Genomic DNA, 16,132 nt, shown 5'->3' on the forward strand with positions numbered 1-16,132 from the left:
GCCTTTTTGCATTTGAGCGTATCCAATAAAGACACATGGGGTTGAGAGGTGTGATAATTTGGAGCTAGAGTAGGGTTTGAGCCAAGGGTAATATAGACAACCGAAAGTTCTAAGAAGCGTGTAGGAAGTTTGCTTCTTGTATAATTAAAAGAATGATGTGTTGTGATGAAGAGTTGCAATAGGAAAGCGATTGATGAGATAAATAGCCGTGTGCAGAGCTTCAACCCAGAGATTTGATGGGGTGTTTGAGTGGATCAGAAGACATCATATAGTCTCGAGAATATGATGAGTTTTCCTTTCAGCCACGCCATTTTGAGAGGGTGTGTAGGGACATGTATATTGATGACTAATGCCCTAATGAGTGCAGTAAGATTTGAAACTATGATTGAGATACTCGCCTCAAATATTCTGATGAAATTGACATTTAATAAATTTGTGAAAATTGATAAAGATTTGGGTAACTTCATATTTTTGAATTAATGGAAAACCCAGCAATATTTAGTATTGTCGTCAATGAATGATATAAAATATCAATATCCTTGTATAGTCGCCAATGAATGACACAAAAAAATTTTATACTAATTGCTTTTCTTACTACAAAAGTAGCAAAAAGCTATTCCAAATAAAGTCTAAAAAGTAAAGTAAATAAATTTAAATTAAAATATGAATAGATTTTTAATTAAATTTAAAGTTAATATCATATATCATATATATCTAATTTGTTATATAATAAAATAACTGAAATGCATGATTTCATAAAAATAATAAAGCCATGATTTTTTTATTTAAATTGAATTTAAAAAATAATGGCATAAACAATGTACAGCCAAATATTAATTAAAATAGTAATATTCAAATTTAAAAATAAAAGCATACCCACCATTATATTTGGTTTTTAAATGTGTTCGAAGAAATATTTAAATTAAAAAATAATGATAAGCATGATGTGATAGCTTAATGTGTTTAAAATGAATGCAATACATATATAATGCAAAAATGCAATGTGCGAAGTCTCACTTTCTGGTTCAAATTACGCTACAATACAAAAACATCAACATCAAGCATTTATCCCACTACGTGGGGTCGGCTACATGAATTTTTTTCCTCCATTGTGTCATGTTAAGTGTCAAATTCTCATTTAAATCTAATAAAAAAGGACATTTCTAATATTTTCTAACCAAGTCTTTTTAGGTCTACTTCCACCTCTCTTAACATAGACCAAATTTAATACATTTATTGTCCTAACTGGGTCATCAGAAGGCCAACGTTTTATGTGACCAAACCATCCAAGGCAACTCTCTCTAATCTTATATGCAACTGATGCTCCACCAACCTTTCACATAAATGCTCGTTTTGCATTCTATCTCTAAGAGTAAAGCCACTCATCCACCTGAGCATCCTCATCTATGCAACACTTAACTTCATTGTATGCTTCTCTTTTAACGACTAACATTATAAGCCATAAAACATTGCAGGTCTCACTATATCCTAAAGAATTTTACCTTTGAGGGGTACTTTTCTATCACACAACAGGCTCAATGCATTCCTCCACTTTAACCATCCAACTTGAATTCTACTTATAATATCCCCATCTATTTCACCATCACTCTAGACAATAGACTTGAGATATCTAAAATGTCTACTCTTATTAATGATTTGATCACCCAAAGTCACAATTCTCCCATTAGATCTATTACTATTAAAATTACACTCCACGTATTCGATTTTAGATCTACTCAAATGAAAACCTTTAAACTCTAAGGTTGACCTCCATAATTCAAGTTTACCTTCAAAACTCTCTCTCTCTCTCTCTCTCTCTCTCTAGTCTTATCAACAAGAAGAATATCATCAGCAAAAAACATACACTATGATTCATCCTTCTGCAAATGTCTAGTAAGAACGTACATCTATGACTAAAGCAAAAAGATATAGACTTAAAGCTGATCCTTGATGAATCCAACATAAATAGGAAAATACTTGTCCAACCTCCTTGTTTTTTAACACAAGTAACAACTCTTGCATACATATCCTCAATGACTTGAGTATAAGCATTATTAATCTCTTTCTTTTCTAAAACTCTTTATAGCACTTCTCTTGGACCTTTATCATAAGCATTCTCTAAATCAATAAATATTATAGATAGATCATCCTTATTCTCCCTATACTTCTCCATCAAACCTCTCAATTTACACTACAATAACATATAAAAATATAATTATGGTATAAAAATCTTCAAAGATAGTGCGTAACCATGTTGGCTGAAATGATGGCCAAGGCATAAGATATCATATGAAGCATTTGTAATCCATCCAATAGTAATGTCAAAATCACTGATCTATGATACTCTACTATTTGTAGCCGTTCAGTCATGAAGATGCGAAGTTAATAACTAAACAAGCACTTTAAAAGAGTTGCCATTCTACAAATCGAAATAAGTTCACGGAACAATGTATCTAATGGTGTTTATTGTCAAAAGCATAAACAAGCGGGACCAGTAAAATGATGTATTTGGCGTTTATTGTCAAAAGCATAAATAACCAAATCAGTAAAATGATGTATTTCACAACAGCACTATAAGGTCACATTAATCAAGATAAATGCAATATAACAAATCAAAGCACCTAGGCCATGTCAAATCGGTATAAATCATCATTTAATCCATTAAAATAAAACAATGCATTGATAGTCTCTTTTTTCAAAAGATATAATCCATTTCATGCTATTGCAAATTTTCAGATTATTTTCAATAATGTAGCGCGTTTAACATAGGCAGTTCTAGGTATGCAAAAAAACAATCGCATGCGATCCTGCTACTACTATTACTTATAGTGACTGGTTTCCATCTCTCACTTTATAGTAAATATATGTTTGAAGCAGTTACTGGCTCTCACTCTTTGGGGTTAACGAAACTAGTTAGTGGAGTAAAAAAATTGCAAACAAGAATTCAATACAGTAAAAAACATCATAACTGATTATATTAAGGCTTCGTTTGGGGCGGCTTTTTTGCTGCTTCTTAGAGCAGCTGTTTAGTAAAAAATTAAAATTTTTTAATAAAAAGACACTTTATGAAATAATAAGAAAGCCGTCCCAAACAAAAACAAGTGATAGAAAAGGGCTTCAGGATACTCGTAGAGCACTACCTAGCATAGAAGTCATTAATAAGCTCCCTAACTTCAGGCACCAACTCAAGGAAATTTCGGAAGCTGATATTGTCTATGACTTTGTTCTGTTAAATGACAAAAAAAAGGTTAGTAAGACTTAAGTTGAAGCGGATAAATGACTAAAGTCCACCTTCTCATCCTTATTCTCCCTATTAAAATGAAGACATAAAAATGAAGACCTTCAGTTCTGTCCGGTAAAAAAGAAGCTAGAGCACAAAGTCCACCGTAAGTAGCAGCATCTTGAGGCGCTATCACTTCGGAATAGTTGTTTCCCAGTTCTGGACCAGTTTCAAGGAACTAAAAAGGCAACATTACATATTAAACTGAAGTTAAAGTTGGCACCATTTTACACCTAAAACATCCACAACCCACCCAAGGGAAAAATAAATAAAGAACATTCAGTAGCGAGAAAGAGAACCAAATTAGTACACAAAATTAAAATAGTACAACTTACTTTAGAGGAAAATTGTCATGGAAAATTATAAGAGCTTAGAAATATTCTTTTGACGAAAAGTTTACAAATACTGTTGGTTGTGACATGGTTTAATAATATAGAGGCTAGAACTTTTGTGAAGGTGTAGTGAACAAAGTTTAGGCTTTAATTTTTTGAGATTAGTAAAATAGGTTAGGTACCAAGAAATGAAAAGAAAAAAGATTTATAAAATAGTCGAGCCAAGAGAAAGAATGTTAAAACACTATTTAAGTTTAAAATAAAAAAAAATGAAGATAATGAGAATTTATCTAAAGATGAATGCATAAAGAAATGATGAAAATGTTATTTTAACATTATTAAATAAAAATTTAAGGAGAAATTTTCTTTAGAAAAAAAAACATGATATAGTACTATATGCTAATCTAAAAAAATATTCAATCTGTATTAACTTTATAGAAGATGTGTAGATGACTTAACCAAAAAAATTACATGATGAGATTTAAAGAGTTACAAGAGAGATTGAAATAATTGAGTAAACAAATCTTTCTAATAAAGTTTTCAAGACTTACCGAATGCAAAAGATGAAAAGAGTGGAGAAAAGAACAAAAAAGAAGTTTAAAATCGTGTTGAGTAAAACTTATATGAGAGTGTGATGGAAAAGAAGCTTAAAAAAGTAATAGTGATGCCGAGAAAAGAACTTAGATCAGGCCAAGAAGATCTAGAATGTAGGTGATTTTAAGGTGAAGACAATTATTAGAATAAACATATAGCATCATCTGGCGTTTACGTATATTGAAAAAATATATGATTATATAGAGTGAGAAATAATTTGATTGACAATAAAGAAAAAAAGTGCATGTCAAAGGTATAATGAAATTGCAAAATATATGAATGATTAAAAGTAATGGAGAAACAAGATTTTCCTATCACCCTAGAATTACATCATCTGCAGCATTAATGTTGCATTGATTTTTGAATTGGTTATGAAGATCGTTATAAATATATTTATAATGTGATACAATGATGTATGTTTTTTTTTTTTTTCTGAAAAGAGATATATGATATTTGTTGATGATAATATAATTTGATTAGAAATACCACATCTGTAGTTAGTGACACGATAAAAAATTTTTTTTTATAAGATAAAAGTGCTTTGGATTAGTAGAAAAAGTCTAAGCAGATGATGAATAAATATGATTTGGAATTGGGTGCGGAAGGTTTGTGAAACTAGTAGGAAGTATCTAGAAGACTAGGACAAGTTTAGTTATAATTTCTATGAAATGCATTGAGAGATAGTGATTTACTCGTGATTTTCTTCACGAAAAATAAAAAGTGAATCCCTCATTTTGGGTTACAAAAGCAAAAGAGGATAGCAACAACTATATTTGCTGCACAAATGTCCAGCAGTTGAATCTATGAGAGCTACAACTAGGATAAAGGGTTATGGAGAATTGGTGATGAAAGGAGGGATCAATTGATGCAATTTTGATTCCTACAACTATAAGTGTTAGAAACCAATGAATTTCCAGCAAGGGAAGCTGCCAATAGTGTTGTGTCAACAACAATTGAGAGAAGAAGATGAGCGCATCGATTATAATTGGAAGAGGAAATTTAGTGAAGGGAAGATATAGTTTCATTCAAATCCAATTGAATTCAAATTACAAATTTGATATTTATTCATAAAGATCCAAAAATAAATTTTGAAATTTATTCAAATTCAAAAGAAAATAGAAGATAGAAACTACCACTTAAAAATAGTTATCTCAATTTCTTAGTAAGAAGTCAACCCTTAAAATAAGGAGGAGAAACAGGTGGAAAAAATTTAGGTTAATTTCTTTGATTCTCTCCAACTATTTTTCTCTCCTTACCTAGAATTTTTTAAATTGCAATTTTGCAAATAAATCCTCACTCAATTTATATTTGCAAATCAATTATTTTAAGATCAATTATGCAAATATTTTAAAGAGCTCTTGATCAACTTGCTCCGACAAATGAAAACTATTTTTTGCCCTGTTAGACTTTTTTTTTCAGTCTTCTTGCAACCCTGAACTTTTGAGTCGGTTGAGATAGTTATTCTCTTTCATTTAATGTAGATCAATAGCTTGGATGATACTTCTTGTATTTGTCATTAAGAAGAGAGCTCTTGATCCCTTGTTAAAATCCTTGAATTTGGTGGTCTTCTCCATCTACACTGAAGGTGGAAAAATAGGAAGGTGGAAAAATAGGCTAAATGACTTTATATTTGTTTACTCCTTCAACAGTACTGCCCTACAAAGTATATTACCCATTGTTAAATCACATGCATCTAGGGGAACAGCATGATAGACTACCTCACTAATTAAATCTAAAAAAAAGCATAACCCAAAAGTACATTGCCTAGTAAGTTGACATACATTACATTTGTGAAACCAACTTAGAAAAAAGAATTTTGAGTATTAACCAAAGTCTCTAAACCAAGGTTGCAAATATAAGGTTCATTTCACAACTTGGATATAAGATAGCATCCATGGTGGTAGATTTCACCCGAAGCTTGAGGTGAAAAGTTTGTCTATAGCTTCCTCAATGACACTGCAGGAAACGCCTTTATTACTTGTACATTAATTACTTCTTTTGAAGTGGTGAGTCTTTTTCTTCTTATGTTCCCATTTTGATATCTTTTCTAGAAATAAATTCTAGCAACCCTTGAACTTGTACTTAATTTTTTATAGCAAAAACATGGTGGTCTAGTATCTTTCTCATGGTTTAACCTTTAGTGTTCTCCTTCTTTACAGTTACAAGCTGAGCTTTTTGTCCAATGGAAAAAATAATTATTTCCTTAGGTGCTCTAATTTTTGTGCTGGCTTCAAGGACATATCTACTAGAATAAGCTTCAACTTTGTGTGAAACCGTTAAACATCAATATATTTCATTGGATCCTAAAGTGATACAAGCAAATTGTGAAGAATGTACAACCAACATGAAGAAACAACCAACAATCATTAGAGTCTATCAAAGAAGAAGAACTCTAAAATTGTCAATATTGGTAACATAGAAAAAAGTGGTCTAAAAATATGTAATTAGCTTTACTTTATTTTGATCCTTTTAGTGAGGTAGATCAAGTCTACCTATTTTTTAAGGCATGTATTAGGTAGACCAGGTCTATCTTGTAAACTTGGTCTATCAAAGTTGTATAAATAGGCCCCATTGTAATCAATTAGCATGAATGGAAATTTCTGATTTCCTCTCTTGTTTTTCCTCACCTCTCTTTTTCTTTTTCTTGGGAGTCTACACCTACTTTAAAGGTGCCTCGCTTCTTCGCCTCCAAGAAGAAAGGGTGCTCTTGTTGCACTAACCTCATGCCATTGCAAGAGGTTTTCTTCTCTCAGCACTCCTCTCTCTCTACACTCTAGCACTCAGAATTCTGCCTTCCACCTGCTGGCCGGCCTTCCCTCAAGCCGTCCAGTTCTCCATGCAGCCGCAAGACCCCAGCTACTTCCCTTCCTAGCGTGCTACTCGTTCCCCCTCCTGCTTACATCATTCCTTAGCCGCAGAATCCAGCCAGGAAAGACGCAGAATCCAGCCAAGAACTGTCTGGAAAGTTCTTTTCTGCATCAGCAGCAACATTTCAGCAGCTGTTCTTCAACCTCCCACAGCCGCACCAGCATCTTGACAGCCCACATCTCAGCTGCCAGCCTTGTTTAACCTCCTACCCGCAAGCCTCAGCCAACCTCCGCAAGATTCTCCCAACATTCATCCAATTCTCTTTCCATCAAAATTCAGCAAACTTGAATGATTAAAGATTTCCCCCCAGGAACAATAATTTTCAAGTTTACATCAGGTTCTCCATTTTCAGGTTCTTTGCTGAAATTATCTTTATTCTTGTCATACACATTCTACTTGGTTTCTCTTTTTAATTTTGGTACAGGTGCTAATTCTTTTTTTTTTTAAGAATTTCATCATATGTACCATCTGTACCCAACATGAAGAATGTTGATTTGGCCGAAGCTTTACGCTCAATACAAAGTAATAAAAAACCTTTCATAAAGCTTCGCTTATATTTCATTAATAAAATTCCTTTAGTTCCATGCTTTCTAAATTTCATCGTGTATTATTGCACACTTTGCACATTATCCTGCTTAAATTTCTCATCAAATAGACTTTTCTTTTTCAGGTCTAATGAAGTAAATTTGAAAATTTTAACCATCTTTTAAACTCAGACCATATCAAGATTGACAAATCATAATTTTTAGACTAAGAATTCCACCACATATGTTTTTTGAGAATAATTTCAAATGAGCAAATGCCAATTTCTTCCTATCAAGGTAATCATAAGCCATGAAATATATTTTTAGAAGCTCAAAATAATTGTATAACATCACAACTTTGATTATTCCATAGTAAGGAAACTCCAACTTTTCCTTTACCTTGAAAGAAAAATCTTTTTCTCTCATTTTCATATTCTTCTCAACTTCTCTCCTTCTCGATAAATCTCTTTGCAAATTTTTGTCTTCTAATGGAATGTGTCTCCTTATGCTTGTATAGGTGGTGGAGTAGATGTTGTAGGTGCTACTAAAAAAGACTAAGGCAACTATCATTATGGCCATTTATTTCTTCATCATGAATATCTGATTAATCATCTGATTTATTATTTCTTCTATCATACTGAGAAGACCATTAATAGTCTATGATCTCTTCTCATAGTCGTAGTCTTTAGGCTCCATAGAATCCATAAGAATATATTTATGAGTTCATAAATTAACCATAATAAATTTTTATTATAAGGGTTCAAAATAGCACTCATTAAAAAAAATTTAATTGGGTGTGTCAAGTGGAAAGTATATAAGACAAAGGAATTAGGTTTTACATGAAATTAATTGAGTCATGATGATTTTCTCACAATTTTCTATCTTAAAAAACAAGTGAATTCATTGTCTAGGGTTACAAAGATGAGAAGTCAACAACATCTATTTGTACTGATAGATTTCCAGTGACCCGATCTGTGAGGGTTGTGGCTAGAGCTATGCAACTGATCCATTTTGGAGATCTTCGGTTGTAGGAAGTGTAGAACTAGTGCTTGAACGAGGGATCAACTACTACAGTTTAGATTCATGCAACTGTAAGATAGTAGTGCTCAGATAATAGTAATAAAGAGAAGAGAGAGAGAGAGAGAGAGATTGATAATTGGAAGAGGGGAAAATTTTGAGGAGAGAAACTACACTTCTACTCAATCCCATTTTAATAGATTACAAACTTGATCTCTATTTAAAGAGATCCTAGAAAAATCTAAAAATCAATTCAAATTCAAAACAAACTACAAGATAGGAACTATCAATTAAAATAGATAACTCCTATATTCCCTTGTTAAAAAAAGTCTTCCGTTAAATAAGGATAAATAGGTGTAGTGAATTTAAGTTAGTTTCATTGATTCTCTCTAACAATTTGGCTCTTCTCTTGAAGACCACTTATTTGAATTTTTTAAATTGATATTTTGCACTTAAGTTTCACAATTTCTAATTAATCCTTTCAAAGGCAATTATGCAAATATTTTTAAAAGCTCCCTGGATCAAATTATGAATATGAAACTAATAATAATAAAACATATTGCTAGAACATTAAACTTTACTAGATGTGATAATTACTTTGAATTTACTTTACAAAAAAGAGGGATATGAATAAGGATATAGCCTCTAATCCTAAAGCTGAGTGATAAATAAAGAAATGTATTAAGAGCACCATACTGTGAAAACATTTGCTAAAGACTTGAAGGTAAACCTTTAAAATTTGCAATCAAACTGAGCATGCTATATGGATTCAATTGTTGGGCAACAAATAAGTCACTAATAGCAAAGTTAAAAGGGTGTCAGGAATAAGAATGCTAAGAAGAATTTGGTAAACATTAGGAAAGATAGGGAGAGAAGTGATTATACTTTACAGGAAATAAAAGTAAAAACTATTATAAAAAGATAATTGAAAACAAACTTATGTGATTTTAGCATCTATGATAGAGGACAAAAGACACATCCATAAAGTTGTGCATCCCAGAAAGAGTTAGCATCTGATGTAAGTCAATAAAAATAAATGGAATAGGGGAATTCATAAAAATGGCTTAATATAGGGGCTGTTTGGTATGGTGAAAAAGGAAAGTAGAATAAAAGGAATGTAGTCTATTTAAAATGTTTTGCAGTTATTTAGATGAGTATAAAATAAATGCTTTTTTTTTATTGTTTGAAGTAAATAAATGCAGTGTAAAACTCAACGATGATTGTGACCTGTGGCTAGCGACAATGAGTAGCGGGGTCAGTGGTGGAAAGCTGGTGATGGCAGCCAACAGGAGCTGGGAAATGGCGTTGGGTGGCAGGGTCTGTGGTGGCAGGCGGCTGCAAGCAACGACTAGGACAAAAATGACAAACAATTTATAGTATTTTGGAACTCGGCCAAATCTAATGATTTACAAATACACCAAAACTGGGTGAAATTAAAATACTTCAAAATTGTACTCTACATTCTTCTTCCTTCAAATCAAATAGAAATATTTTCAAAACCCTTATATTTTTTAATACTATACACTCATTATACTTCAAGCCAAACATAGCTTAGTTGAAATGAGATTAACAACCATTATAATGATTTTTTTTAAAACAAAGATGTTTATAAAGTTCAAATTCTAAATCTCTTTTTATTTATAATTTTCCTAAAGCAAAAACATCTATCAATTGCAAGTGAAAACAATTAAAAACTTATTTATGCTTTCTGGAACTTTAACAGTGAAATAAAATAAAAATTGTGTTTTATATAATGAATTCATCGCACAAGCCACACCTAACAAAACATTTATGCCCATATGGATGTTATTAAAAAGAACAAATTAACCATATAAAAAAGTAATCATAATCATGATTCTAAGCAATAAGATTTATAGTTTCAATATTATTGCATTTTAATTTCACAGAACATCTGTATGTGCATAACAACTTGTTACAGAATGTATTTGTTATAATTTACACTTTCTTGATGCACAACAATACAATTTTACAGGAGTATCTAAGCATGAATGATTTCTATCAATGCCTGACCATATATAGCTTAGATTGAGTTGATAGATAATGTTAAATCAAGAATCAAAGTTGCACCCCTTTATTTAAGCACAACTTGAACTCCGTAATCACATCCATTGCTGAATACAAAGCACAGATTACATGAATCACACAATATTATAGTAAAATTAGGCATGTGAAGATCACAACAGACTAACCTTGCGAGCAGCAAGCTTGTACTTCTTAGTTTCCAAGTGAGCTAGTCCTGCAGCACATCGTAATTTTGCAATAGTAATGGGATCCAATGAATCAGGTGTTTGCTCAGCTTTAGAAACATAATACGAAACGTGTGCGAACTCGCCCAATTCAATACTAGTAAGTATCACATTTAAACACATTTGAATTACATGTTTTGAAGTAGTACAATAGTCACGAGTTCGAACATAATTCTTAAATGCTTCACCAATCTGACCATGAGCATAATAGAAATCTCCAAAATCAGTGTAGCCCATTCTGATGCTTTCCTTAATCAAATTTGTCTGAGCAAAAAATTGTTGACAACAAAGATAAGAAGCTATTTTCTATTGGTTTTAGAGCCATTGAACAAGATCATCATTAAATCCAACTATTACAAACATAAAAAATAGATGGCACCTGCATATATTATACAAGGAACTTAGTATATAAAGAAAAAAGATGACTTCATAAGGTTAGTTCGTGCTAAAGTTTACCATAAAGTCTGCCAGCATGCCATCGATAGCAAGGTAGGGATTTGTCCATTTCAAAAACTTGAGAACAGGCATGTAAAGGAAAATTTTGAATTGCTAGGAAAAAATTGAAAAAAAAAAATTCTTCAATGGTATCCTTTATGCAAAGAGATAAATTTATGATTCTCCCATAATACATAAATTATACCATATTGTACCTGCACATATCATACTATGTGAGAGCAAGCAAAATGTATTTAAAATTTGTTAAAAATTCAACTAGCAAAGTGATGTTTTCGCAATACATTTACATATATGAAGGAACAATAGACGACACATAAAACTGATGCTCAGGCTCATCCTTCTTATGACTCACAATAAATAATTTAAGCAAGATCAATAACTTTCCACTTATTTCACTTCCTAAATTGCACCACCACTTAATAGGACAATATCCAAGTAGAAACATGAAAATTTCCCCTCAATTAATGTCCTATAGTAGTTTTTAGATGCAAGGCTACCAAATTTGGAAATAAATATTTAAAAATATATTCTCTTATATGGAGTAATTTTTTACTACATCTGAAACAAGCTGCTTTCTCAACTTCTCATTGCCTCTTTCCTCAAGCCTAAGAACGATGCAGCCATTATAAGCTATTATTTATGGCATCCTGAAGATTCCAACAACAAAATTATTAGCTGAACAATCAAGGATTCAATCCGATACAACAAAATAGGGTAATTCAGATTGGCACAAAAGAATTAAGTGCTAATTTTTAGAAGTATGTCTTGATTGTTCTTAAACCAATCAATGGTCAAGTAAAGTGCTATTTCTTGCAAAGTAATGAACCTCTGAGACATTTGAAGGCGCTACCACCAGCTTCTTGATTATTCAAATTTTTATTTTTTTTTTTCAAATCTTCCCCTTTCTTCAACTTGCTAACTTATGCATTTAAAGCTTCATTACTTCAGGTAAATAATTTGGAAATAGCAACAACACAACATCCTTTCTCACAGAGCGTGACCAGCAATTGCAGGTTTCCCTAAGTGCCCTTTCAAAAATGCAACGTAAAGAGAAGAGCAAACCAGTCAAGTACTAAGAAAAATGTTCAAAACCATCAAACTATAAAATAACAATCAAGATCAACAGCTATCAATTATAATTTCTATAATGAATTTCAGAGCGGGTAGAATAAAGACTTAAGAAAGCAAATAAATTCAAACTGAAAAAGTGGAACACTAACCCTGTAATCATTGAGCTCGTTATCAAGCTTCTCCTTTCGCTGCTCAGCGCGGCGGTCAATAGCGTAAGCCCACGACTGATCAAATTCGTAGAGCGGGCCTAGTCTTCCGTCGATCTTCTGCACCACCTGCCGGTAGAGGCGCGAGTCCTCACCCTTCCTGATATCGTCATAGGCCATGCGAAGGGCTTCCTGCTGCATGCTATGGTTCTCGCACTGTTCCGCTATGAAGAGAAGCCTCAGGACCTTCGTCCTTCCACTATATAGCGCCACATATGCCTCGATGTCCATCTGTTCGCCGCTCATCGCAGATTTTCGGTCGCTCCTTGGTTGGAGCAGCTCCTCCTCGAGTTCTTCGATGCCGTTTGGCATCGTGGTCTCGTCGCTCATCGGCGTCGGAGCTGCCTCGTCGTCGGCTTCCATCTATTTTGGGTCCGCGTATTTCCTCCGCCCTCTCTCGCTCCACGAAAAACCTCGCAGAATTACAGTCGCCGCCGCAGCGTCGATGTAGTACCATGGAGAAAATCTGGGAGAATGGGCCGGTCTGGGCTAGAAATTTCAAGGTTGCTATAAGTGAGGCCAGGGCAAATTATTATTTGCGGACGTAGAACGTGATTTACAGATCAGTCAGTATAAGTCACATCACTTTGGTTCGGTTCGATATGTCGCATTTTGATTGTTCTTTGGACGTGAAATGTGTTTGGCATCCACACATAATAGTTTCTTCATGCCGAGAAGAAGTTATTCCTGGTGGAATTTAGACTTAACTCTACGTCTGTAGTCAAATTAAATATTTGATATGAGGAGTGGACATATGGATATTTAATTGAATTTCATTTTTTTATTTATGTCTTATCAGTCCGACCGACCCGATTCGACTTAGTGATGAAAATTTTGAATTCGCAGGAGTCAAAAGCTTGAAGCTAGGTCATTTTACCTTCTATCTCAGCATTTCACTACTCGCTTTCTCTCTCGTCGGTATTCCAAACGCTTCACTACAAACAGGTGAAAATCCTTCAGCATTCTAGCCGGTGCAAAAGTTCATCTTCACATGCAAACAGGAGTAAGAACATTTTGCTTTTTTGATGCATATTCACAAGTATCAATACTGTACATAGTTCTTCTATTTTAAAAACTAAGCTGTTTTTATTTTCTTAAATTTTTTTGAGTTATTTTTGTTCATTTTAGCCTCGTTTTAACTATGTTTTAAGTGTGTTTCATTGTGCATTTGCTTACATGGTATCAGATCGTATATGAACTTTTTCTATTTTCAAAACTAGGTTGTTTATCTTTAAAATATATAACTACAATTTTAATGAAGCTTTCCACTGCTTTTTCATTGAGCTTTAACTATGCTTTTGCTGTGTTTTTATTGTGCTTTCGTTGCATTTTTTTATTGTGCTTTGCTATGACTTTGATTTTGCTTCTTATTCATTGAGTTTTTTTCTTTATTTTTTGCAGATGGCTTCTTATGTTTGTCCAATTACATATTGTTGCTATATTTCAACCTTCTGAACTATTTGCGGCTCATTTATCCAATTAATTCACAAAGATGTTGAGGATATATTAAAGACTTTGAACATCTATCAATTTTTAAAGTTTTCACCATTTCAGCAAAATGTACCTTTAATATATGAGCTGTTGAAATTCTGCAATATCTCTCAACAAGGCATCATTATCAAAAAGTTATTTGCTGAAATTCACATCTGATGAGGTATTTCTACTCATAAGTTTGTCCAATAAAGATGTTGAAATCATATGGCATAGCGAGTCACTTACAGGAGTAGTATCAACAGTTTTGCCCCACAAAAGGAGATCAAAGCGCAGTAGAAAAAGTGCAATGAAAGCACACGAAAAGTGCATCAAAAGTGTATTGAATGCTCAATAAAAGTGCAAAAAAAGAAGTAGTGAAAGCGCAGCGAAAAATATAATGAAAGCGTAGTAAAAGAGGTGTAGAAAAAATCACATTGAAAGCGTAATGAAAGCACTTTGAAAGCGCAGTGTATCACTGCACTTTTAATGCTTATCGCTTCTTATTTATTGCACTTGTATGCACTTGTACTGAACAATGTTGGGATTTTTCTATGTAGTTTTGTTTCAGCATGGACATTCTATCCAGACAGTGTAGTCCATGTAAAAAATTATAAAACTTGGGAGACCCTTATAACAACTTGGGATGAATTAGAAATTTACTAATAAGTTGAAACCTACAGCTAGGGGTGTCAATTCGGGTCAACGGGTCGGGTTCGGGTCGAACCCGAAACTGACCCGGCACTATTCGGGTCAACCCGAACCCGACCCGTTTTTAAAACGGGTCAGGTTTCTGGACCCGAACCCGACCCGTTTCGGGTTTGGGTTGACCCGAACCCGGATTTTTCCGGGTCGGGTTCGGGTCGTGTTTCGTGTCGTGTCAAAAATTGACACCCCTACCTACAGCAATTCCAACTAAATTAACTTCCAATTCTTGAACGTTTACATTCCTCCTTTCAGCCTTCATGTCCTATAAGCATGCCATATTAGTGAATAATGTAAAGTTCTCAATCTTAATCTGTTGTTCTTCTTCTTTTTTTCGCCGGGTATCAAAAGTCCTAAATATTTGAATTTGGCAGCTTTTGTGAGTTTTTTTTTTTGAAATGGTGCCCTTTTCCAAAAAAGTAAAAATTATGGGTCGGGTAGGGTCAGTCAGGTTGACATGACATAAATAAAGAGATTTGTCTTATTAAGAGATAAATTCTCATTTAAATTTAATTAAAAAAATCATTTTTAATACTTTTCAACTAAGTCCTTTTTAGATCTACCTCTACCTTTCTACTTTCCTAATAGGGCCATTAGAAGGATAACAGTTGTGATGGCCGATGATGGCGAGTGGTGACCGATGGGGGTTACAAGCATTTAGGTAACGATAATTACAAAGAATGTTCAGTGTATTTAAAATTCATCGATGTGGACCTCCGAAAGGGAACACCGCCGTGCAGGGGTTGCCCGGTGGGTTTGGCTTGGGAAGGGTGAAAGAAAGTTGGGAGGGCTCTCACACAAAAGTTCTCGGGTTGGGGATGCTTAGGATAAGAGCAAAAGCAAAAGTGCTTTACATGAAGCCCTAACACCTCTATATATAACCCTAGCCCTTTGATGAACGGCCAAGATCATATTTAGGGTTAATTAGGAGGGAATTGAAGTTCATTGGTTGTGGTTTAGGTCAATGGCTCATTAGGAAGCATTTAAATGCATTAAAAGGGTTGAATGTGACTTAAATAAGTCAAATTTAACCATGTTGCGCTAGGGCTGACCCAGTCAAATTTGACCGTTAATAAATGCTCCAACTTGGTGCAATCCCACTTGAAATTCAAAAAATTCATCTCCTTTTGTATCCCTAAAAAATCTTTAACAAAATTTTGTCACTATTTTAATCGAGAGTTTTCGTAGGGGACTCTGTCTCCCTACGATATAATTAACTACGAGGGCTTGCGCTCGTAGGAGATTTAGAACCCGCATTAATTTTTTAAATTGATTTTTAAAATTCACTTGATATTTCTTTTGATAAATCTACTTCAAAATGATCGTCATCATCATATTCGTA

At 33.5% G+C, this 16,132-nt stretch overlaps 1 pseudogene; it reads right to left on the reverse strand.

The window, feature by feature from the left end:
* Positions 1-3,121: 3,121 nt before the first annotated feature.
* Positions 3,122-13,143, reverse strand: LOC110096719 (annotated as a pseudogene).
* Positions 13,144-16,132: the final 2,989 nt, after the last annotated feature.

This window comes from Dendrobium catenatum, unplaced genomic scaffold (genome assembly GCF_001605985.2).
Source record: "Dendrobium catenatum unplaced genomic scaffold, ASM160598v2 fragScaff_scaffold_631, whole genome shotgun sequence".
Taxonomy (NCBI): Eukaryota; Viridiplantae; Streptophyta; class Magnoliopsida; order Asparagales; family Orchidaceae; genus Dendrobium; species Dendrobium catenatum.